At 45.9% G+C, this 24742-nt stretch overlaps 1 protein-coding gene across 1 annotated transcript in view; it reads left to right on the top strand.

Annotated features, from left to right (window-relative positions):
• Positions 1-633: 633 nt before the first annotated feature.
• PHACTR2 (phosphatase and actin regulator 2) overlaps positions 634-24742 on the top strand; it is a 270335-nt gene continuing 246226 nt past the window's right edge. Inside the window, exon 1 of the mRNA XM_060115252.1 lies at positions 634-718. The gene's annotated coding sequence lies outside the window, so the exon portion shown is untranslated. The remainder of the gene's footprint in view (positions 719-24742) is intronic.

Genomic DNA, 24742 nt, shown 5'->3' with positions numbered 1-24742 from the left:
TAGGTATGATCATTTCGGTTCCATTACAGGGCGCTCAAGGGTGTGTACTTGGCCTTCCTCAAAACCCCCGCCCACCGCGTGCCCCCCACCCCTAATGAAAATAGTATTGTTAACCTTGACCTTGCATCCCAGCTCCTGAAGCCCCAAGCTCCATTAATCTGAGGCCTGCTACCTGGGTTACGACCAGAGGGGACCCTATGGCTGCCATCCTGCAAAGGGCCGTGCCCAGGCCCTGGGGGGTGGAGCAGCGGGCAGGTTCGCGGGCGCAGAGGGCGGCCCAGCTCCGAGCCCTGCGGCTTTCGCCGGCGGGAGCGAGAGCCGGCTGTAGGCGGCTCCTTCCTGTGCAAACTTTTCTGTCCTCTTCCTCCTCCCGCCCTCCCCACCAGCTTCTCGGCGCCCGGCGTCCAGCCTCCCCGCCCTTGTCGCTGCCTCGGGGTAGCCGCGCGCCGGGCAGCGCGGTCCTCGGCGCCGGCCCCACCCCGCGCTCCGGGCCGCAAGGAGCCGATGGCCGAGGCGGGCAGGAGCCCCGCGGAGCCCCCGGGAGAGCCGGCCGGGCAGGCGGCGGCCCAGGTCCCCGAGCCCGAGGCGCCCGCCCGGCCGCCAACGCCTGCCCTGCGCCGGCTGCCCGGAGACCCGAGTCCCCGCGGCCGCTCGCAGAGCGACCTGTCGTCGTGCTCGAGTCGGGGCCGCCCGCTCCAGGTCCACATCTCCGGCTCAGGTAAGGGCAGCTCGGGCGCTGGGGGCCGGGGATAGGGCCGGCGCGGGCAGGTGGCTGCGATGGGGACCTGGCCAGCCCGGGGCGTCAGCGGGCAATGGCCCAGCCGGCTGGCGGCGGGAGTGGAGGAGGGGCTGGGGAGGGGTGGGGGTCGGGGTCGGGGCTGGGAGAAGCTGAACTCCCCCACCCCGCTGCCGCTATCCTCCTTGGTGGCCGGCGGCTCGGAACCCTCGGCGGGAGATGCTTCGCCCCGGCTGGGGCTCCGGGTGGGCGCGCGTTTCTCCCGGGCGAGACGCACCCGCCGGGATGCGGAGCGCTCCCACGCGGCCGTGCGGCTCTGCGGCGCCGGGGAGCCCCGGCTGCTCTGGTTTTTAGGCTTGTGCATCGGGAAGAGGAGCCTTCCCTCGGTCTTCAGCGCGACTTTGGTCCCTCGGAAGCGTGCGGTCCTCTCACGGTGGGGGTGGGGGGTTGGGCCAGTGCGCGTCTTGAACACCCTCCCAACCGCTCCTGCTTCTGAAACAAAGCCTTCCTTGGGGGTTTGCTGGTCCGAGGACCCGGAGTATGAGTTTTTCCTCCCTGTAAAACCCCACGCAGGTGGTGGTGAGAGTTTGGCCGTGATCCTTCACGGTTTGACCAAGCCTGAAGCCAGCCCCTCTGCGGTGGCACCTGCCCGCGGGTTCCCCTCTGCCCGGTGTGCACCCCCGGCTCCAGCGACTGCTCGGGGCCGGTGCTGCCAGCGCGGAGCTGTGTAAGGGGGGTGGGGGCAAATCGCTTAACCTTGTCTCTCACATCTCGGTGTTTAAAGTGGGAAGGAGAGTGTGGAACTACCACATGGGGAGGTTATGAGGGGATTAAATAATTAATGATTTTAAAATGCTTTTCAACAAAGCATTCTCCTAAGAACTGTAGAACCGTTTTTAAAAGTCCACCAGGCTTGTTAAGTTTCAGCAGATCGTTTTCTGATTTGCAATCTCCGGAGGATGCGTGAGAGCTGGGAAGCTGGGACTGAAGCTAACATCAAATCTACCAGTAGCAGCGACAGGCCCTTGTAATGGTGCAGAGCTTACGCCCTACCCTCCACCACTACTCCCTCAGGCTCTGTGCTCGGGGGCCAGGCCTTGAAGCGCCCAGGCGACCTCACTCCGATCTGAAGCCTAGTTTCCCCTTCAAAAAAAAGGCACATTTCCATACCTCTGACTCCACTCCACAGGCAAGCCAGCTCGGTTTTCCATCAAAGCCCTCTTTCTTATTCCTTTTTTTCCTTCAATTTTTAAAAAGATTTCTTTATTTATTATTTGTTTATTTTAGGCTGCGTCGGGTCTTAGTTGCGAGTGCCGGCTCTTCCTTGTGGTGCCCAGGCTTCTCTAGCTGTGGTGTGCGGGTTTTTTTCTCTCTCTAGTTGTGGCATGCGAGCTTAGTTGCCCCGCGGCCTGTGGCATCTTAGTTCCCTGACCAGGGATGAACCTGCGTCCGCTGCGTTGTAAGGCGGATTCTTTACCACTGGACCACCAGGGAAGTCCCCTCTTACTTTTGTAATATCGCTTTTGCTGCACAACGTGTATATGTAGAAAACATCAAACGTATTGTTGATCTGACTTCGCAGATCACTTTGGTTAAAGCTGGTTGGAATTGTTAAATACAGGTAGTGGGATGTAGGTTATGGGATGTTTGTGAAGAATCTTCTGTCAGATTGATATTGTGGAAAGTATTGAGTTGAATGTATTTTTCCTCCTGGTTTTTATGTCTTGGCCAGACTGAACTTGACCCCTGGATAATCTTGATTGATTTTTTTTTTTTTTTAACAAAGATTAACCATTCAGGTGACTCTAAAGAGGCAACTGCAAATGTGTCCAGTTGGTGACGGTAGACAGAATAAGCATAGCGTGTATCACCATTTTTCATTTTCATAGATGGAAATCAAGGCCTACACGTAGAAAAGGGACAATAAAAACTTTTTAAATGTGTATGTGCAAAGTACCCCTCATGTGAATTGTAAACTTCAATTTATAAAATTATTTTACCTCCAAGAGCTCTATGCCTTCTGTGTACTTTTAAAGGATATTAGGAAGTGACAACTTTCAGCTGAGTTGTCCCCTGCACCCCACGATGCTGACCCATGTGTGAAAGAGTGAACTTCTACGTGAGTGTATTTTATCTTCAGAACTGAGCCTTGGATTTCTTTAAGAGCAGGCTAAATACGATGAGGAGCTCCTTGCATTTCTTAGGAGTCAGAGAGGAAACGAATGAGTTGGTCCCTCACTGACACACACACAGTATTTCCCTAGAATCCTGAAGCCTCTGCAGCCAGGCTGGATGGATGGAAAATCAGCCAGATGACTGGGCTGATAACAGAATTGTCTTAGAGACACAATAGGAAGGTTACAACCTCTTGTGAAAACATTCCTTGACCATAGGGTAGCCCAGTTTCTAGGCCCTCCCCAGAAGTTCTGGGCACACAAGTGGGCAGTATCCAAAGCGAGATCATATGTGGCCTGGCCAGAGCCAGCCCCAGACCAGCAGCCCTGGGGTCATATCAGAATCATGGACCCTACCCCAGACCTACTTAATCCCAGTCTGCATTTCACAAGATCCCCAGGTTGTTATAGGAACATTAACGTTTGAGAAGCATTACTCTCTGCCACTGGTTTGCAAAGTTGGTTACACATAGGAGTCCCTTGGCGAGTTAAAAAAAAAAACCCACCACGACCAAAATCACAGCAAAACAATTCATGGCTAGGTCCCAGCCCCAGAGATAATGATTTAATTGGCATCAGGTGATTCTAATGTGAGGCAAGGTTTGGGAACCACCGTGCTATGGCCTGTATATCAGCATGACTTGCTGCCATATGTATTTTGATATTGTGACCAGGGTTGGCCTGGGCAAGTGTAAGGCTGAAGACTTTGGTTTGGTACCTTCTCACATCCTTACTGGTATTCTCCTCTGCTGCTTCCACCTCCCAAGTGGCTTTTCTCACTCCCTTTTTTGATTTCAGCTAGTTGCCAGTAAGTCCTTCCCAAGGGTTAATTTCTAATAATGAGTTAATTACCTGGTGGGAGTCTTTGGGAGAGTTCTGAGGGGGGGAGGGAACTTTGCAGTGGTGCGTGGCTGGGAGCGGGCAGAGGAGGAGAGAGAGGAGAAGACTGCAAAGTGTTCACCAAGGGTTGTCAGAGAAGAGCCTCACTGCAGAGCAAACGGCCGTCCCCATCTGTCACCCCACATCCCAGCACCTTCTGGCCTTCTGTTCGTAAAAGAATAATAAAAACTATGAAACTCGAAGTTTTTGCCTATTATGCCAGTAAGAGACAATCCAATACAAAAAAATATTTTTAAAAGACCAGCTCTGTACTTGCACTGTATTGATGCTGTGGAGATATCACAAGAGAATCCACTTTCTGTTTGTACTTTATTACTGGGTTTTTGTCAAGAAAAGCATCTCAGGCTTCAATGGCTTTTATTTAACTTGTGATTTGAATAGTTAATTTTTCACATGATAAAAATGCATGTACTTGGTCAGCAAAATCTCTAGTTTTAAATTTTAAAATCCATTCAAAACGTGAAGAAAGCCATATATTTTCAGATAAGTACATTTTAAAAATATAACTGAAGTAAAATTGGAATTGATACATCAGCCCTGTTATTGAGCTTAGAAAAACATTGCCTTATGGTTTTGAATTCACTGTTCTGGAATTCAACAGAAGTTCTGGATTTTTAAAATCTAGTATTTCTTTGTAAATAAAGTGGTATTTTATCCATTAAAAAAAAATCCCAAAACAAGGTTTTCATGATATATGGACAGGTGTTCTCTTAATTTTCAGGTCAATCTTCTTCTGCATTGAGAACTTTAATATATTCAGCGGGTTCTGATGGTCTTTTCTGATAAGCCCAATGTTTAGTAAGTAAAGAGCCTTAGGACACAGTTCAGGACTTACTCCTATTGTAAGCTTTCATCAAGTACTGACTGTGGACCTACTGTGTACCAGGCGCTGTGCTGGACCCATCGGCTGTAGGAGTACCAAGAGGCGTTTGCTGTCTTCAAGCTATGACTCTTAGTCTTGCACGTAGGGCTGCACAGAACAGAAAACATTTGAGCCACCTTAAAAAGGGAGGTATGATCAGATGGGCCATTTCGTCAGCTTGGTGTCCAGACACAGTCTCATCTCTTCTGGTACCCTGATTCATCCCTCTGGCATCCCTTTGCCCTAGTATACATAGGTGTGTAGGTAATGGCAAATCCAGTATCTTTGTCTTGAGTCTTTCATCGCTGGTGTGTTCAGTGCCTAGTGGAGTGAGAATCCAGTCAACCAAGATGTTCTGTCCATCCATACCTGCTACTACCTGGCCACTGCCGCGAGGTGCTGCTGTCCATGACGGGTTCTGCGGTTGATGGTCACCTGTCCCATTGGGGGAAGTCCTTGTTGCCCACACCTTGCCGGTGCTCCCAGAGTGCCTCACACTGCCCTCTATGGTTCTAACTACTCCAGTTGGTGTTTGCATGCTCAGCCTTTGTTATCCAAAGCATAATGACATGCCATGCCAGGGTAGGGAGGTCCCAAGGGAACTCTTGGGCACTGATCACAGCGGGGCTGGAGCAGCCCTAGGCAGGAGCAATGGATGCTGGCTCGCTTTCCATTCACATAACTCAGGGTGGTTTTTGTTTTTTTTTTAACCAAAAAAAGACCATTTGGCTCTGGGTGTACTTTCTGTCTCTGCCTTCTCACAGGAGAGTAAAACCATCCTGCCAGGAAAGGCAGGGCAGCCTGGGCAGAGCAGACAAGGGGGGCTCCAATGCAGCCTGTGCCCTGCCCTGGCCAAGCTATATAGTCTGGGGTGGACCTGCATGCCCCCACCTCCTCCAAGAAGGGAAGCTTTTTCTTTGTGCAAAGGCTGTGGGCTTCCCATCCAGCTAGGAGCTGCCCACTGGTCAGGCTTCATCCCAGAAGGGGTGCCTTTATCTAATGCTCACAAAGTCACCATATAAGCCAAGATGATCCTGTACCCGATGTTAAGGCATTTTAAAACTCAACATCACCTGTTACCCTGCAGCAGAGGCTGAAACACTAAAAATCATCTTCACCTGTTAGGTAAGGCCATGCCTGTTAAGTCAGGTTGCACTTGACCTGGATCTGACACCAGAGAGCTGTCAGGAACGGAGGCGGCCCTATGGACCAGTTCCTCTTTCTCTTCCAGCGCTTCCTCAGGGATGGCACGGCCTCCCCGACTCTCAGCTTCTCTTTGCTTCTCTGCTTCCTAATCTGAACAGATTCTCCTGGTGAGAATCTGTTTTGTGGGTGCTTCCTCATCCATCTACTTACACAAACCCTACCTCATAGCTCCTACCTCCCCGCCACAGCTTACCTTCACTTCCTCTTGGCTCTTGTCCATATTTTACCTGGGCAACTTTCTTCGTGTTTTTCAGTTCAAGTTCCCTAGAAAAGATCCATTGTTTAAAGCCATAGGTCATAGGTGACACAGAGGTCACAGAGACATTGTCTGTCTTGATCTGATACCCACCCAAACTCAAGCCAGTTGTGGCCTGGAGGGTGAAGTCTTCACTTAGTGCCAATAAGGTCACTTAGGAAGAAGTGAGCCGAGGCAGTTTCATTCATTCATTCAACTAATATTTATCGAGGTGAGGCCTGCTATGTGCCAGTCACTGCTAGGCTCTGGGTGTACAGAGATGAGCAGATATGGTTCTGCAATTTGGGGAGTAAGAATGAAAGCAGAAAGGATATGGCTGGCTAGAGACAGAAGCATGTATAGTGGTCTAAGCCATTGTTATTTGCCATGTTTATGCTCAAAAAATGACTGGTGATGGTGGTAATGACTCTTGTTCTTGTTTTCAGAGGATGCCTGAAAAGCAAATTATACCTAAACTGGGGAGGCTCTAGTTGGCATCAGGAGTTCAGTAGTAGCTCTGAGACTGCTGGCAAAGCTGTGGATTTGTTTTGAGCTCCAGCCACAGCAGGTGGTACATTAGGTGAGGGAGCATATCTTGATTTTTTTCTTCATTCATTCAGTCAACAAACAGCTAGTGGGTTAAACACAGAGGCTGTAAAGACATCCCTAAAGGAACAGTGGGGGGAAGACAGGCAAATAAACCAATGACGGCAGTGCCACCAAGTCTGAGCTATGACTTGTGCCCAGTCCCGGGCCTGGGGGAGAACCTAGAAGGCTCAGCTATAGGAAATGGCTTGGGGGAGGGTAATCAGGAAGGGCTTCCTGGAGGAGGTGAAACCTATACTGTCTCCAGGCAAGAGGAGGAACAGGAAGATGGAGGAGGAGTGTTTGGGGAGAGGAAAGAGAACAGAAAAAACACCAAGTCCCGAAACAACCCGGCATCATCAGAAAACACTCAGCAGTAGGGTCCTGGGGGAGAGAAGGGAGGTTAGGGTGCTGGGCCAAGGCCAGAGAATGAGAACTTCCTGTGTCTGAATGCTTCCCGGGAGACACAATTTAGGTGACATTTGTAAGGCATTTGCAAGCTTGATAGGGAGCGTGTTCGGAGTGTATTCTGACATGGACACTGAGGGACAATGGTGGGGAGAACACAGCCAGCTGAGATTTGAGACACAGAATCACGGTTATTATCAGTGTGATCCTGGTCAGCTTACTCCCCGTCCTTCCGCTTGGCTTCCTTATATCTGACCTGGAAATGATTAGTAACGGTAACGCCTAGCTCGTAGGGTTCATGTGAGGCTGAAACTGTGAAAGTGCTTTTGGACTTTAAAGTGCCATGTAAATGGTGGCACCTTGGGCACCTGTCTATTACAGGACTTACTATGGTGTAGTAAACTGTGCATCCTTCCTCGTGCTGTAACAGCACTGAAAACAGAAACTATGTTTAATTGATTTTTGCATTCTCAGTGCCAGATACAGGGCCTGGTATATAGTAGGTGCTTACTAAATGTTTATGGACTTAATGCATGAATTCCCTAAAAGTCAGTTCTTTTGACATGAAGTCATAAATCAAAAAACTAGGCTTGGGCTTCCCTGGTGGCACAGTGGTTGAGAGTCCGTCTGCCGATGCAGGGGACGCGGGTTCGTGCCCCGGTCCGGGAGGATCCTGCGTGCTGCGGAGCGGCTGGGCCCGTGAGCCATGGCCGCTGAGCCTGTGCGTCCGGAGCCTGTGCTCCGCAACGGGAGAGGCCACAACAGTGAGAGGCCCGCGTACCGCAGAAAAAACAAAACAAAACAAAACAACTAGGCGAAGTGATAAAAAATATAAACGGAAAGTTGGATAGAAGCTATGATTTCCAAATGTTTAAAACACACACACACACACACCCCAAAATTAACCAGAGTGTTTTTGAAGAGCTATTGATGAAATCCTGAGCACTTCCTTGGGAGTATTGTGCGAACCTTGCTTCACAGTATCTTCATAAAAGTAGTTTGTGAAAGCGAGGTCGTGAATGTCAGTCCAGCCTTGGGCTGGTGTCGGGGATTCTGCAGCCTCCTTGCAGGGCAGTGCTGGGTGTTGGATGCAAGAGCGCAGGCAAGAGAGCTTAGAAGGAAGTGAACTTTAACGTGAATCCAGTCCTGCATATTTATACACGCTATCACATTTCATCTATCTAGCAACCCTGTGACATAGCTAAGTATCAGCTCCGCTTTTTAGATAAGGAACCTGGCTTCAGAAAAATGGAATAACCCAACCAGTCCCACAGGTAGCAGGGAAGTAGTAGAACAGACACTCACATCTTTATGACTTCAAAGCTCACGCTCTTTTCCTTACCTAATAGAACCTTAGTGCACAGCCATCGCCACTCAGGGAAAGCGACTCGTATGTACCCCACCACCAGGGAGGAAATCCAGTTATGTTTTACTCTACAAATACTATTCTGAGATCATCAGAATAAACATGTTTCCATCAAAAGGTCATTTTCAGGCCCCAGCCAGTTGTCTGTCTATTTTAAGGTCTATCCAACACTTCAGATTTCTAGTATAAACAACAAATTTGGATTAACTGTAACGGGATTCTGGGATCCTGTATTTTCAGGCAAGCATGCTTCAGTGTTCATCACTGAGGTGCATCCTTTTAACCTAAAACGACTCAATCTTGGAGTCATGTGTGTAATTCATGCCCAGGAACCATATCTTGTCTCAGAGTACAAGTGTAGTTTCAGTTACAGTGAAGCTCAGGAAGAAAGCCCTGAAGCAGCTTTAGTGTTTTTAAAACACCTACTGGCTGACTCATTATCTTTGATCATAGTAGCTGAAATTTGCACGGAGAAGTGGGTTGCAAGGCTTGCTTTAGAAAGGTTTCTGAGATCTAGCTCACTGCGTGACCTATTGGCTAAAACTTGACATTTATATACCTTACTTAGCAGTTTCTCGATGCCTCTATGAAGGCTTGAGGAAAAGTAGCTATTGCTTACCCCTCATAACAGGAAGAAACTTGTGACTTAAAGAAAAGTGCATTATCTATCCCCAGAGCTCAGGGCTGTGACTAGGGTGGGAATATCATCGGTGTGATGCTTCAATTCTGGATCAGCAGCTCACGTATTTTAAGCGTGTGACGTATAATTTATGGCCCTGATTCAGGTCATCAGGTTGGTCTGTAATCTTTTGCCTTCATGTATATTTTAACCTACCTGAATGACGTCTTCTTTATGGGTCTCATTTCTATTAGATAATAATTGAGTAACCTAAACATCAATAACAAACATTTGTCAAATCCTTCTTCTCCAACCTACTGGGCTTTATAAATCTTTGATTGCTGCTTCTCTAGATGAAGAGGACAGAAAGATTTGATGATGACAAAGAACATGATTTGTATTTAATAAATGTAATAGAACTTATGTCTTCAAATGAATGGTATCTTTTAGAATTGTCATATACTTACTCCAATTAGGGAAGATATGCTTATTTCAATTAGGATTCTGCCGGGTAAAACAGTGTTTCTAACAAAAGCTTTATGATTAAAATATTCATTCCCTCATTTTATCCACTTTCCCTGGTTACAGCATGACTGTAGCTCTTTCTAAAAATCATGTCTAACTTTCAGAGGCATGGATTTACTGTCAGTGGGGAAGATTTGAAGAGACATTCCAGAAATGGCCAGGATAGTGGCCACATTGTGGGAATACATATACTGTCTCCCAGCATGATTATTTTGGTGGGAATAACAATCATTTGGACATCTGAGTCATTCATGTTACTTTATAGTAATACTTCATACCCCCAGAATATATAACCATTCGATTTAGTGTGTGGTAACCAAGCAGGTCAGTTTGGGCCATTAACGTAGTGACTCTGAGGTTAAGAAAGTAAAGGAGACCATGTGACACTTGTGGGAGGGGCTTCAGGAAGGCAGGAATGAGAAGAGTATTAAGTGATAGCAAGGATTTGCTCAAAATGAACAGTTTTCCTTAGTCAGGAATAGAGACTCCCTTGTTCGAAAGAAGTTTTTGTTTTTGTTTGTGTAAGGATATAAGAGCAGTTCAAAACCAATAAGTAGAGTTGTGTATCATGAGGACCCAGAACCAGGAGCTGATAAATTGCCTGTGGCCAAGGAGGGCACTCTTTCACCATCTCTCCATCACTTTTTTTCCCCTAGGGCTCTATCTATCTATCTATCTATCATCTATCTATCTATCTATCTATCTATCTATCTATCTATCTATCTATCTATCTATCTATCTATCTTCCCATCCATCCATCCTTGCATCCATCCATCCATGTATCCAGCCATACCAGATTCTCTGCTATTACAAGCACGCATTTCCTCAGAGTTTCCGCATTCACACGTCTTCAGTTAGAGCAAACAGAGACCCCTTGGTGTCCTTGGATCCAATTCCAAATGCCCAGCCCGGGTCAGGTAGCCATTCCCATAAACAGCTATATCCATTGTATGGGACAAGCAAGGCTGCTGGCACGCACTCTTATAGGTGCGGACAGGATAGTTCTTAGATTAGAGATGGTTAGGATGGGAAAACACACCAACGGTATCCATTACCTCAGTGTACCAGGGAACCAGCAAACTGAGGAATTCCTGGGCTTCTGGGAAGTGAAAGAGCCACTGAAAAAAGCCAAATGCCTATTAAGGTCAGAAAGAAGAAAAAGGGTGGGGTGGAGAGAGGGACAAATAAGGAATATGGGATTAACAGATACAGACTACTGTACATAAACTAGATAAGCAATAAGGATTTACTGTGTAGTACAGGAAATTATACTCAGTATCTTGTAATAACCTACAATGGAATGTAATCTGCAAACAAAAACAAAACCCAAAACGAATCACTATGCTGCACACCTGAAATTAACACAGTATTGTAAATCAACTATACTTCAATTGAAAAATAAATTAACTAAAAAAAGAGTGGGGTAATAAAATTGGATTGAATAAGGAAACAGTTGTCTATGATGAAGCGGATTGTCTACAGCACAGCCGGGTGTTTTGGAGTTATGGGGAAGGAAGCAAGAAAGAGGGATCTTCCTAGGGAACAAGGTAAGAGTAGCAGGATGGTGGAAGTCGTTGGCCAGGGTACAGGGTGGGGACACCTGTTGGAGGGGTGGGTCACAAGGGCGGATCTTATGGGTTGAGGAGTGTGAAGTACACGGCCGAGATGGTTTGGGTGTGAAGACAGACAATCTTCTCTCTTGGCCAATTGATGGGATACCCCTTGTCTCCCTCCACAGCCACCACACCAGCTGTAGGGTGCGCATAATTGTGGTGCCACCTAGGCCCCTTGTATTTCCATCCAGCCCTCATTGGTCATTTACGAGACATCCTCCACCCCGCATTCCTTTAGGAGCTTTCACAGTGGGTCTCACACAGCAGATCAGGCCTGTGCCTCTTTCCTAATGGAACTCTGAGGCAGTGAGGCTGATTCAAACCCTGGCTCTCTGTGGATTATGTTCTCCCAGAGGGTGACCCTGGCTTCTGGGGCCTGTTTGGGGTGTGGGATGGCATTCCTCTGGCCTGATCTGATAAAACATTTCTTAGCATAGGTTTAGGGTTGGCATTACATCACATGCAATTATCCAGATAAAGATTGGTAGTTTTTCACTGGGATGATGTTTCTTTAGGCAGCTGACAAATTCCCAGTGGGCTGGGATATGAAAAATGCCTGTGGCCTCAGGCAATGGCAAGATAGGAGTGTCTGCCCAGGCCCAGGGATACAGCGGAGGGACCAGCAGTTGCCAGAAAGCTGCAGAAAGAAAAAAGAAAGCCGAAAAACTTACCTTGTGCATCAAAATCTGAGTGTAAATGTCCCCCCATCCCACCGTCCCGCTTTGGGCGGCCTGGCTGCCACTCCTCCCTTCTGTTTCCGCACACACATACTTTAACTGCTGCTCTTTGAGCCCCCTCCCTCCAAGGCGTCCCTTGATGTTCATGTTCGTAGGCCCTCACCTGTGTTAGACTCTTACTGAGGCTGGGGGTGGAGGTGTCTCGATATGATTCAGCTGGTCCCTGTGCCCTAGCAAGGAAGCCCTTAATCCCAGGCTGTGGTTTTCAGCCATCATCACCTTGCCGCTCTGCTCATAGCCAACAAGCAACAAAGGCATACCACAAACGATGACAAATTAGAGTCCTAGTCAGACCCCCACCCCGGAAGCACTAAGTCCACCATTTTCTTCTAGAAGGGGTGATGCTTCAGTGCATCAGTGGACAACTCACATCAACCTGCTGTAATGGTCTGTTGACCAGAGCTCTCACCTGAGTCCACATCTGATTTAGGTGACAGGGTTACAGTATCCAGTTTCTCAAACGTTACTGTGCTTATGAATCACCTGAAGGTCTCGTTGCAATTCAGGAGGGGTGGAGATTGAGCTTCTGCATTTTCTTATAGGCTTCTAAGTTTTGCTGATGCTGCTGGCCCATGAACCACGCTTTCAGGAGCAAACCTCTGGAGAGCTTCCACTGGGCTTGTCAACTGCTTTAAAGATGGCTTCCTTCTAGCACTAATGTAGCTTACAATTCCGTCTGTGGAAACTTCTATACTGCTTGAAAGTCTACTCTTGCTTTCCTGTTTGGTAAGCCCGACTATGTATTATTTATGAGAGGTGGAAGCTCTGAAAGATTTAGCGAGAGGAGCCTTTAGAACTTCCACCCATGCAGGATATTTTGCTTCAAGAGCACCCATGTAAATTGGGATTTTATCTGTAAAGGCTTTATGTGTCTAGTGTCTAGCGGGTTTTCAGATGGTAGGATGAAGAGATGGGGATAGAATCTTTTTTGAGATATAATTTTCATATAACATTGTATTAATTTTAGGTGTACAACATAATGATCGATGTATGTATGTGTTGTGAAATGATTAGCACAGTAAGTTTAGTTGACATCCATCCCTGCCTTCAGTTACAAAAAAATTTATTGTCATGATGAGAACTGTTAAGATCTACTCTGTGAGCAACTTTCAAATACACAGTACAGTACTGTTCGCTATGGTCACCATGCTGTACATTACACCCCAGGACTTATTTACCTTATAATTGGAAGTTCGCACCCTTTGACCCAGAATTTTAAACTTTGACCCAGAATTTTTTTTTTTTAACCTAAGATTAAAACACTTTCATCACTGGAAACTTATGACTCAAATCCGTTTTTGAGATGGCATTATTCCAAACATGTAAAGACAAGAGTAAATGATGAATATGCACGTTTGAAAAGCTTTACATCCGTGTAAAGCTTTACATTTCTCATTCCTCATTTCTCAGTGTCTGTGATGCCTTTTGTAGAGAAGAGGGAAGAGCTGAAGGGGACTGGAGTTGAGGTTATTGATGCCCAGACCAGGGCTTCTCATGGATGTGAGAAGGAAGGGAGGCCTCAGGAACTTCTGCCCTGATGGGCTGGGCATGGACCTCCTTCCAAGGAGACTGCAGATGCTAAGATGTACCTGAGGATCAGAATGTTGGTGGTCCCTCTGAGAATCACAAGGATGCTGGGAAATATGCAGATCTGAGGATGTAATAAGCAGATATGTTAGTTTAGTCAGCTGTGGTTGATGTTACAATCCTCTCCACAGAAAATACCCTTTAGAAGTGAGAAGTATAACAGTGGGGAGAAGCCACAGCTCTAAATGGAGAACTTTGACTTACTGTGTCAGTCATGTAGCAGTTTATTATTGCCTTGGATAGTGCCAGAATTTTCCTACTTAACCGCTTCATTCAACAAATAATTATTAAAGCAACCACTGTGCAGTAAACTTTAACTTCTCATATGAGTATGACTGTCTCCGATCTCTTTGAGTGCAGCATTTGAGTATTAGACTTTCGTAATCTCCGTACTACCGCACTTATAGTAGTTGCTTATAAAGCATGTGTGGGAAGTGACAGATTATACTTGGGACAGCTTGCAGTCACCTAAAAGTGGTGAGAAGCCACAGCTGAAAAAAAAAAATGAGAAGAATAAGGGAGAAAGAGTATAGTGAGGTCGGTTAGCAGCACTCAGATCACCTAAGAGAACCTAAAGAATAAACACTGAAAAGACATCACTGGATTGCATCAGAAAAAAGTTACTGGAATTCATAGCCAAAGCACTTTCTTTGAAGTTTGGGGAATGGAGACCCAGAGAGGCATGGGGGGAATTGGGTTGAAGGGTAGTTTCAACACCAGGGCCATAGATGGAAATAAAGGGTGGGAAGTAGAGGAAATAACCGTCAACAACAAAAGTCTTTCTGTGAAGCAGATACTTTTCACACAGTACTTTTCAATAATCGTTCGTTAGCATGGTATTCTGTGCTCAGTCGTATATGTTTATGAAGGATATTAAGCATGTAGCAGATGGTGCTCTATCAGGATTAAAAACAAATGGAAGGGGCTTCCCTGGTGGCGCAGTGGTTGAGAGTCCGCCTGCCGATGCAGGGGACACGGGTTCGTGCCCCGGTCCGGGAAGATCCCACATGCCGCGGAGCGGCTGGGCCCGTGAGCCATGGCCGCTGAGCCTGCGCGTCCGGAGACTGTGCTCTGCAACGGGAGAGGCCACAACAGTGAGAGGCCCGCGTAACCGCAAAAGAAAAAAAAATAATAATAAAAAAAAAACAAACAAAAAAAAACAAATGGAAGATAAGTGTAGGAAGTGTAGGAAGACTGGAATGATCTGTGATAGTCAGGCGCCTGTCACTTGCCAGGTATTTAAGGAGTGAAGTGAGCAATATATTCCATCCAAAAGCTTAAACATGCTGATCCCAGCCTGAAAATGTGCCTGTAGGACTAAAATCCACGCACGTTTGTCCGTCCATCAGTGATGTTCAGCAGGTATTTACTGAGTCTCTACTATGTGCCAGTAAGAAAGCAAAATCCAGCCCTTGAAGCCTATATTACAGTGGGGAATGTTCAACATAAACAAAGTCTGATGTTAGTGAAAGTGGGAAGGACAGATTGTGAGCAGTAACATTCTAAGGAACAGGGAAAAGAGTCCAGGATGGACTGAACTTGACTTCAGTTTGTACAGAGGTGACTGGGTGTTTTAAAGGGAGAAGGAGGTGGAATTCCCTGGCGGTCCAGTGATGAGGACTGCATGCTTCCACTGCAGGGGAAACAGGTTCGATCCCTGGTTGGGGAACCAAGATCCCACAAACCGTGCAGCGCAGCCAAAATATATGTGTGTGTGTGTGTGTGTGTGTGTGTGTGTGTGTGTGTTATATAAAAACTTTTAAAAATGGAAGAAGGAGGGAGTAGTGAGGGGAGTGGGCAGGGACTCAGTAGGGTCAGGAAGTTGAAAAATTACAAAAAGTGTGAAAAAGGGGCGTTGGTCCATGTGAAACTAGTTTGGGCTTGTTCGCTGGTGCTCATTCCTTATCACTTATGGAAGTTAGGCTCCTACCCTCCCACAGAGGCTGGGAGCCAGGGGCCCCTATCTTCAGATTGGTTGGAACAAATAGTAAATTCTTTGGCAGCCTTGAGTTTTCTCAGGCAGGCACTTTAAGGGGGACTGGGGTCATCCTAGGGAAGCAGCCTTGAGCTATTAGAAACAACATTAGCGTTTGTTCAAATATTTACAGGCTAAGATTGAGGCCTAGTTAAGAAGAGGGCTCAGAGGAGCCTGGCTAAAGTTTGGCCATGGAGAGAATCTTTGTCATTGGAGAGAGACAGTAAACAAAATAAACAAACTACAATTAAAAAATAACAGATGGTGATAATAAAGTGTGGGAGAGACAGGGAATCTTGGGGTGGAGGTACGGAGATTGCAACCTTAGATGTGGTAGTCAATGCGGGCCTCACTAAAAGCCACCACTGGAGGAAAACTCTGAGAGAAGTGATGGTGAGAGACTTGGGGAAACCTGAGGGAAAAGCCTTCCGGGCAGAGGGAAGACAAGGGCGAAGGCTCAGAGGCAGGGATTTTTTCTGTGTCTGAGAAACAGAAAAGAGGCCCGAAGGGTAAAGTGTGTTGACAAGAACAGTAGGAGGCCATGGGCCTCTGTAGACTGTTGTATACGGATGTCGATTTTTCTGAGTGAGATGGGAAGTCAGTGGAGGGCTTGGGCCGAGGGGTGCCGTGTTCTCTGATGAAGCAAATGTGGAAAGTGAACTCGGGGAGACAACTGCTTCATACCAATCGCCGCTGAAGAGTGAGGCCACGGGTCTGACAGGGCTGCGATGTCTCCTCTTCTTTCCCACTCCCCTTAGTTACTGGGCAGTAATTAGCAAATTAGCCGGGCACTTTAAATGTCCTGTGAAAGTAGCCGAACTAATCAACGACCTTCACACCTCCTCATCTGACCCCAGCAATTCATGCTGAGATTAAAGAACAACGTTTTCCACTTTTCCAGCCTCAGCAAAATCAATCTGTATTTTTTCCATCATTAAAATACACAATACATTCTTGATACCGATACGTATGAAAGAAGTGTAGTTCCTCTCCCATCCCCCCAACCTCACCTGTCTTCAGCTGGTGTCCTTTTAGACTACTATGGAAATACACATGAATATATAGGAATCATTTTTTTCTTCACACATTTGGAATTATGCGATGCATAATCTGTGCAAACTGCACTTTTTAGTCAAAAGTTTCTTGGACGTGCTTTCATGTCAATATACACAATTTTATCTCACTCATTTTAAAGTTTGCAGAAAATTTCACAGTCTAGCTGTATCATATTTTGTATAAGCACTTCCCTATTGATAAACATTGCATTTCCCCCTGCATTTTTGACTTTACAAACAACGTTCAGTGAACCTTGGACGTGTATATCTTTCTGAATATGTGGGTGTATTTCCATGAGAAGATGCCCAAGTCAAAGGTAATCAGGGGGGAAGCAGAGGGTGGAATGAATTGGGAGATTAGGTTTGACATAAATACACTACCGTTTGTAAAACAGATAGCTAGTGGGGACCTGCGGTATAGCACAGGGAGCTCAGCTTGGTGTTCTGTGATGACCTAGATGGGTGGGATGGGGGAGGGGGATGGGGGGAGAGAGGTCCAAGAGGGAGGGGGTATATGTTATGTATAGCAGATTCACTTCATTGTTCAGCAGAAACTAACACAACATTATAAAGCAATTATACTCCAATAAAAAAAAATCTAACAGGCACTACCATATTTTCCTCTAAAGTCTGTACAGATGTAAACTCCCAGGAGAGAGTGAGAGTATCTGTTTCCCCATACCCTCCCCGGGACCGGAAACTATTAACATTTTTTAGCTTTTGCTAGTTTAAGATGGATAGATTGTCTTTAATTTTACATTTCTGTGATCACTGCTGTACTTAGCAAGTAGTTTATATTATCAGCCATTTGTATTTTTTCCCCTCTGTGGTCTTCCTATACATTTCCTCTGCCCATTTTTCTAGTGTATTACTTTCTTAGCTCTTGGTGTATTAAAAGTAGTACTCCTTTGTTGTATACGTTGGAAGTATGTATTTTCTACAATTCGGTTGCTTTTGCTTTGTTCTCAGTACCTTCTGTGGCTCAGGAACAAATCCAGTTTTGATGTGTGAAGGTACATGTTTATACACACATATGGAGGATTTACAAATAGCCATATATGTCTACATTGGCTTTGAAATGCCCTTCAATAAAAGGCATTTGGCTTCTGTGATTCTTATCTTCGATTTCTAGTGTGGGAGGCTTCCTGCTTTGCTTTTGTCTGCGCCTTTGCATAACTCCATTTAACCAGGGGGGAATTACAGAGAGAAGGTATTTACAATCAGGTCAGGTTACTGTGAACATCTGTGAAATTCAGGATATTTTCTGGGGGCAAGTTAAAATGTGGGACACCACCCTGCCTGAAGCAAGTTTCTATTGTTGTTCCTGGGCAGATTGAAAGGTGTTACTTGGGGCCAAAGCCTTATCTCTTTAACACCAGCACTGCTGCTAAATTTCATTGCCTCTAGCCCCCCAATCCTTGTATAAGTTTGGAAACAACTAATATAACCATCTGTGAAAACTTGTGGGAAAAAAGAAGTGGGAGGGTGAGGTCTTTCTGGTCTGTTCTGCTCTCTACCGCGCTGATCGCCAACAGAAAGACTTTACATTTCATGTATCAGTTTACTTTCTGCTTTTCCTCTTGATCCAGTTTGCATTCCTAAATTTCTGGCCATAGAGGGACAAATAAAATATATGACCACTTCATCGGAGTGTCAGAATTTCCATCATCAGATAGTAACCCCAGCCACCAGTCTGAGTAATTTTTTCCCCCCTAACTAATCATGTGAATTGCCTTGTTTTGGTCAAATGTTGACACTCCCACCTACTCCCATCTTGCCACCACTACTCACAGATAAAATCTAATTATCACCTCAGGATGGTTTCTTGTCATATAGTACGATCTCAGGCACAAAAGAATTTAGGGCACTTGACATTTAGTGGTTTTTTTTTAAAACTGTTGTTTTTTAAACTGATGTTTTAAGCTGGTATTTCAAAATTATTTTAAAAAGGAAAAAAAGGGAAGGGAAGGAAAGAAGGGAGGGAGGGAGGAAAGAAGGGAGGGAGGGAACCAAAAACTTTACTAATTAATCTATTTGTAATGTTACATGGAAGTTAGTAGTAGAAGGGACAGTGAAAACAAGGTGTTTAAGAAATTAATGAAGGAACAGATTTCGGGGATGTCAGGCAGGTTTCTGTTCTCTGTAGATAATTACCAAATTCCCCAGCTTTGATTTGTGATTGTTCAACACAGAATTTTATGACACCAGGTACTCGATCATCCAATCCCAGGTCATTCCAGACTTCAGTCCTTAAAGTTATTTATTTCAAGACATTAAGTATGGACTTTTGGTCTGAGCATCTCCGGTGTACCTAGGTGCCGGGTATAAAAAGTGGGCCAGTAACTGATGGAAATGATGCTTGCTTGTCTTCCTCCATCCTAGAAACCATATTTGTCTTTGAAATAAAAATGAGGCCAGAATGAAAGGGCCAACTTGCCCCAGACTCACTTAAAGGGGGCCAGAAGAATTGGTCAAGCAGAGTTCACCAACGAGAGATTCATTTGATTTGACAAACTTTCCATCTTAAAGATAAATATTACCTGAAGGACAAAGGCCGTTTGATGGTCATTCACATTGGTCATTGTGTAAATTACTTTAATCATCATCATAACTGTAGTATTATAGAGAAGTTTATTGTTAACATATTTAATCCTCATAATTTTGGACTCCCGTTTGACTCTGTTTTCTTTTTTTTTTTTTTATTTTGGCTGCACTGGGTCTTAGTTGCGACGCGCGGGATCTTAGTTGTGGCGTGCAGACTTCCTAGTTGTGGCATGCAGACTCTTAGTCGTGGCATGCATGTGGGATCTAGTTCCCCAACCAGGGATCAAACCCAGGCCCACTACGTTGGGAGCCTGGAGTCTTACCCTGGACCACCAGGGAAGTCCCCTGTTTGACTCTTATTTCTTCCACCTCATAGATGAGGGAAGTGAGAGGTAGCCTGGGTCATACAGCCAGTGAATGCCAAGTGGGATTCCAACCCAGGTCTTCTTTTTTTTTTTTTTTTTTTTGCGGTACGTGGGCCTCTCACTGTTGTGGCCTCTCCCATTGCAGAGCACAGGCTCCGGACGCACAGGCTCAGCGGCCGTGGCTCACAGGCCCAGCTACTCCGTGGCATGTGGGATCCTCCTGGACCGGGGCACGGACCCGTGTTCCCTGCATCGGCAGGCAGACTCTCAACCACTGCACCACCAGGGAAGCCCAACCCGGGTCTTCTGATTCCAAGTTTAGGCTGCTGCCACCACACCAGATAATGAGATAATTTACACTCCCACATCTGTGGAAGTGGGCACTTGGTTGGGGACTGGAGGAGGAGGAAAGAGAAGGGTATGGGAGTGCCAGGGGCAGGTGGGCAGCGGGAGATGTGGCCTGATGGTGAGATAGCTCCCTCTTACTGCACAGGGTCTGGATGTTTGATAACTGACCTGGCCATCAGGGCCTGATCCAGCTCCTTTGAAACCACAGAAATGTGTGTCGGGGGGCTCCAAGGAGCTCTGGTTCTTTATGTGTCAGTGCAGAAAGAATTCAGCGAGAAGCAAACTGATAGATAAGAAGCGATTTATTAAAATAGGACGCTTGTGAGGCTTACAAGCAGGCAGGTGAGAGAGTGCTATGTCCCGAGAACTTAGTGGGCTACAGTTTTATAATCAAAGGAAAAATGGGGTGGGGGAGAAGACCACCTTCTTTCTCACTCTTGTGTAGACGTCATGCTTGCATCCTTAGTTCTTCCTCCGTGTCAGCGGGGGAGTTTTCCTATCTCTACATGGTCAGGCTGGGACTGTCATGGTGCTATTTAAATTAGCAGAAGGGCAGGAACATATGCTAAAAATGGTGACTCATCTCAGGTTTTAGGATAATGTCACCTTTTCCTTATATTTTTGTTTTCAGTGTGCTCAGACGAGCGTGTCCTAGGAATCATTAACTTACTGAGCTCACTGGGCAGGATGTGGGTCTCAGTCCACCACTGTTTTATTGTTTGGGGGCATGTCTCATGCTTCTGTTGCATGCTTTTGTTGCTAAGCAAGCCTGCTCGGCTTTGTGGTTAAGCAAACCTGCTTTCTTGAGTGATCAGTAATTTACAGGGGTCTCCCATACTTTTTTCTTTACTTACAGTCCCGTAGTGGGATTAACTATTCAGTCACCTACTTTGTCCCTTTACTCTGTCTCTATCACCTCCAGACTCTAGTTGTTTTACCTTGGCCGCCTCTCCTACCAGAGGGTCTTGTCTCAGGCCTGGAGGCACCCATTCCTTGTGCTTCTCCACCTCCCCTCCCCTGTTAGCATGCTGCAGCCTTGGAAATGTAGATGTGTCGTTTCTTTCGCTTGGACTCTGAAAGAAACATAAAGGTGATGCCTTGTGAGTAGAAACATAAGGTAACCATGTGCTTGAACAGGTCAGATTTAGGCCAAGGGTCCATGGAACAAGCTGGAACAGCACAGTCTGCACATTGCTGCCAGAAGCACCCTTCCCCAGTGCTGCTTTTGTTTTTCTCCTTCCTTCCTAGAAACACACTTGAAGGATGGAGAGGGTCCCTCGTGTCTGGTTCAGCCTCACTGGCTTCGGGAGACACCATCCCCCGCCCCGCCCCGCCCCACGTGAGCTCTTTCCTCTGAGCCTCCCTTGGCCCCACCCACCGTGCTGCCCCAGGGACATCTTCCTTGTTCCCTCATGTCTCACGTCTTTATTTTTGCCCCAAATCAGGAACCCATAGGTTGAAAGAGAATTAAGAGAAACATTGTATTGATAAAATAAAAATGTAAACATCTCCCTTTACTCGCGTATAACAATATCATAGGGAGAGAAAAAGTTACCCACCCTTTTTTCTCCAAAATGTTCAAATCTCCAGTTCACTTACTTCTTCCCTTTACCGTATAAACAATGTTCTATCAGCATTAGAAATGTTCAGTAGTAATAGTATTAGGTTTTAAAAACGTAAGTCGAGAATGTCAGATCTATCATAAGGACCAAATTAAATGTTTTCATGTTCATGTTCACTTTTGGGGCCACATGATGGAGAGACCAGGAAGCTCACTATCTTACTCTTATCATCTTTATCATTTTTTCTTAGTAATATTCTGGGCAGAGGAAGGTAAAGAGGATATGTAAGTAGATTATGTATTTCCAAGGTAGATTCAGGCTGTTTTTATAATGCAAAGAAGTAGAGGTCGTCTTACAAAAATCTAGTGAATGCTATTTGTTTCTGAACTGGTCTTTGAGTAGACAGGTATGTTTGACTCTTAGCCCTTTGAAGGAAGTTCCAGGACCTCACTGCAAACTGGACCAGCAGCTGGAATGCCTGGGTGTGGGTTAGGTGTCTCCCCCTCCCTGGGGGGAGGGGAGGTCTGTGACAAAGACCAATGAAAGAAAGGGCTGCTTGGCAGATTATAGTGGCTTTCAGCCACTTCCAGCCCATCTTTGGCCTTCTCTCACATATGGGGTGACTGGAGAGGTGCTGGACCAGATAAGGTATGACCTTCTCTTTAATGGTCTGTGAAGGTTTCCTGGAATGGAGTCAAGGCTTTCCCCCACTGTAATATATAGAGGACTGTTCTGAGAGGGAAAGTGTCCTCATACTCTGTTGCTTTGGGGTAGCTTTGGGTCTTGGCTGAAACATCCTCGTTGCAGGCATCCGCTTTTTATTTGCACCTGATCTAGTGGGTCAGCTCCAGCCACGTCTCTTGAACCATTATGAATTCAGAGTCAGCATCCCCTGGATCTAATGTGAGACCAGGCTGTTTCAAAATCGTTACGAATCCTACTGCTGAAATGTCAGGAGAAAGGAAGAAAAGGAGAAGGGGAAGATTCGTGGGTTATTTATTAGTTTGCTATACTATGTATATCAATGGTAACTCTACCCTGACATCTCTCCCTCCCACCACACCCCTCACTCCGCCTGGGTCTGAAGTAGGAAGAGACAATGGAGGAAGGAACTGAATATAATTCATTTATGAGCACGTAAGATAACTCCTTCTCCTCTCCCTTCTTACTTTACCATGTAGCAGATGTTACCAGTTACTTCCCAGTACTTCAGAAAAAATTTAGAACAGGGATTATCAGGATTGTTATGCAAACATTATGAAGATGTAGAATTCTTATACATATGGGAATTATGTGAAGAAAATACGTACTTGATATTTTTTAACATTTTTAGTAAATATTACGTAGTATTATTTATTAAAATAGAATTCATTGTGTTTTAAAAATTAAAATCAATCCCTTAAATAGTTCTACTTATGGAGATAGATTTTGGGGGTAAAGTATGTTGCAGAATTTTTATCTTTATAAAAAGAGCCCTCCACAATGTTCATTGCAGCACTATTTACAATAGCCAGGACATGGAAGCAACCTAAATGTCCATCGACAGATGAATGAATAAAGAAGATGTGGTACATATATACAATGGAATATTACTCAGCCATAAAAAGGAATGAAATTGAGTTATTTGTAGTTAGGTGGATGGACCTAGAGTCATAGAGAGTGAAGTAAGTCAGAAAGAAAAACAAATACCATATGCTAACGCATATGTATGGAATCTAAAAAAATGGTACTGATGAACCTAGTGACAGGGCAGGAATAAAGACACAGACCTAGAGAACAGACTTGAGGACACAGGGCGGGAAGGGGAAGCTGGGACGAAGTGAGAGAGTAGCATTGACATATATCCACTACCAAATGCAAAATAGATAGCTAGTGGGAAGCAGCCGCATAGCACAGGGAGATCAGCTTGATGCTTTGTGACCACCTAGAGGGGTGGGATAGGGAGGGTGGGAGGGAGGAAGACGCAAGAGGGAAGAGATATGGGGATATATGTATATGTATAGCCTGATTCACTTTGTTATAAAGCAGAAACTAACACAATATTGTAAAGCAATTATACTCCAATAAGGAAGTGAAAAAAAAAGAGCCCTGCAGTTCGACTGATCCGATCAATCAGTTAACTGATTAGAAACTGAAGCAAGTGTTCAATTCTGCATCTGAAATCAGGCTGATTCATCTGTGAACCATGTGACTAGTAGCCAATTAAAAATGACTAGAAATCTGATTAGTTTAGGGCAACTGTGTTGAGCTCTCTCTCTTTGATTCTACCATTTATCCATTTATTCATTTGATCAGCCCCGATTGAGAATCTGCTGCGGGGAAGGTGCTAGAGGCACAAACATGAGTAAGACATCATTAGTCCCTGTATCTAGGAGCTTATTTCTGTGGCATAAACAGACCTCTGACTAGTCTACTTCTGTTACCTTTCCACATAGTGCAATATGGGCTACCGTAGGAGGGAGGCCTGACGTGGACTGGAATTGTCAGGAGAGGCCCCCCAGAGGAGGTGATGGATGCTGAGCTGAGTCGTGAAGGATTAAGTGGGTGCTTGCCAGATAAGGGAGAAGAGGTCCAGGCAAAGGGAGCAGTGTGGGTACACAGATGAGAGGGAGTCTAGGGGTGTGTGTGTGTGTGTGTGTGTGTGTGTGTGTGTGTGTGTGTGTGATCGGAGGTGAGGAGGGGGAGGAAGGGGACATCAAGATTTGCTAGGAATTCCAGGCTTAGGACCAGTCAGAATTCTGGGGAGCTTTAAGTGATGATCTGGCCAGACTCCTGAAGCTGGCCACCGGGCTGGGTTCATCAGTCTTGGACCAGTTAGGCTCAGCCGGCGGCCAGCCTGGCCCAGGCCCCGCACACAGCAGACGCAGGCAGGCATTGCAGTGGAAGGAGCTGCAGCAGGACTGACCTCCTTCTGACCTTGGCATGATGTGTGTGCTGCTGGTGAGCCATTCTGCCTCTCTCAGGAGGTTCTGGTCTCCTGAGCACAGTTTCCCTGTCTGTGTGACAATGGTCTTAGCGCTTAGAGATGCCGTGGCTTACCAGTCATGGGGGGGTAGGGGCTGTCCCGTTGCTGTTCAACTAGGGCATCCACATGGTGCTTGCAAACTCTTCTGAACTCGGCGGGTGTGAAGACCCTCAGACCCTCCAGCATGGCAGAGGGTTCTTAGCTGTCCAGGATGCTATAGAGGCTGTAATCCCTGCTTTTTTTTTTTTTTTTACAACTTTATTGGAGTATAATTGCTTACAATGGTGTGTTAGTTTCTGCTTTATAACAGAGTGAATCAGTTATACATATACATCTGTTCCCATATCCCTTCCCTCTTGCGTCTCCCTCCCACCC

The sequence above is a fragment of the Mesoplodon densirostris genome, chromosome 12 (assembly GCF_025265405.1).
Source record: "Mesoplodon densirostris isolate mMesDen1 chromosome 12, mMesDen1 primary haplotype, whole genome shotgun sequence".
NCBI lineage: Eukaryota > Metazoa > Chordata > Mammalia > Artiodactyla > Ziphiidae > Mesoplodon > Mesoplodon densirostris.
Note: the sequence above shows the minus strand (reverse complement) of the source record. Positions and strands in the feature narration are given on the sequence as shown.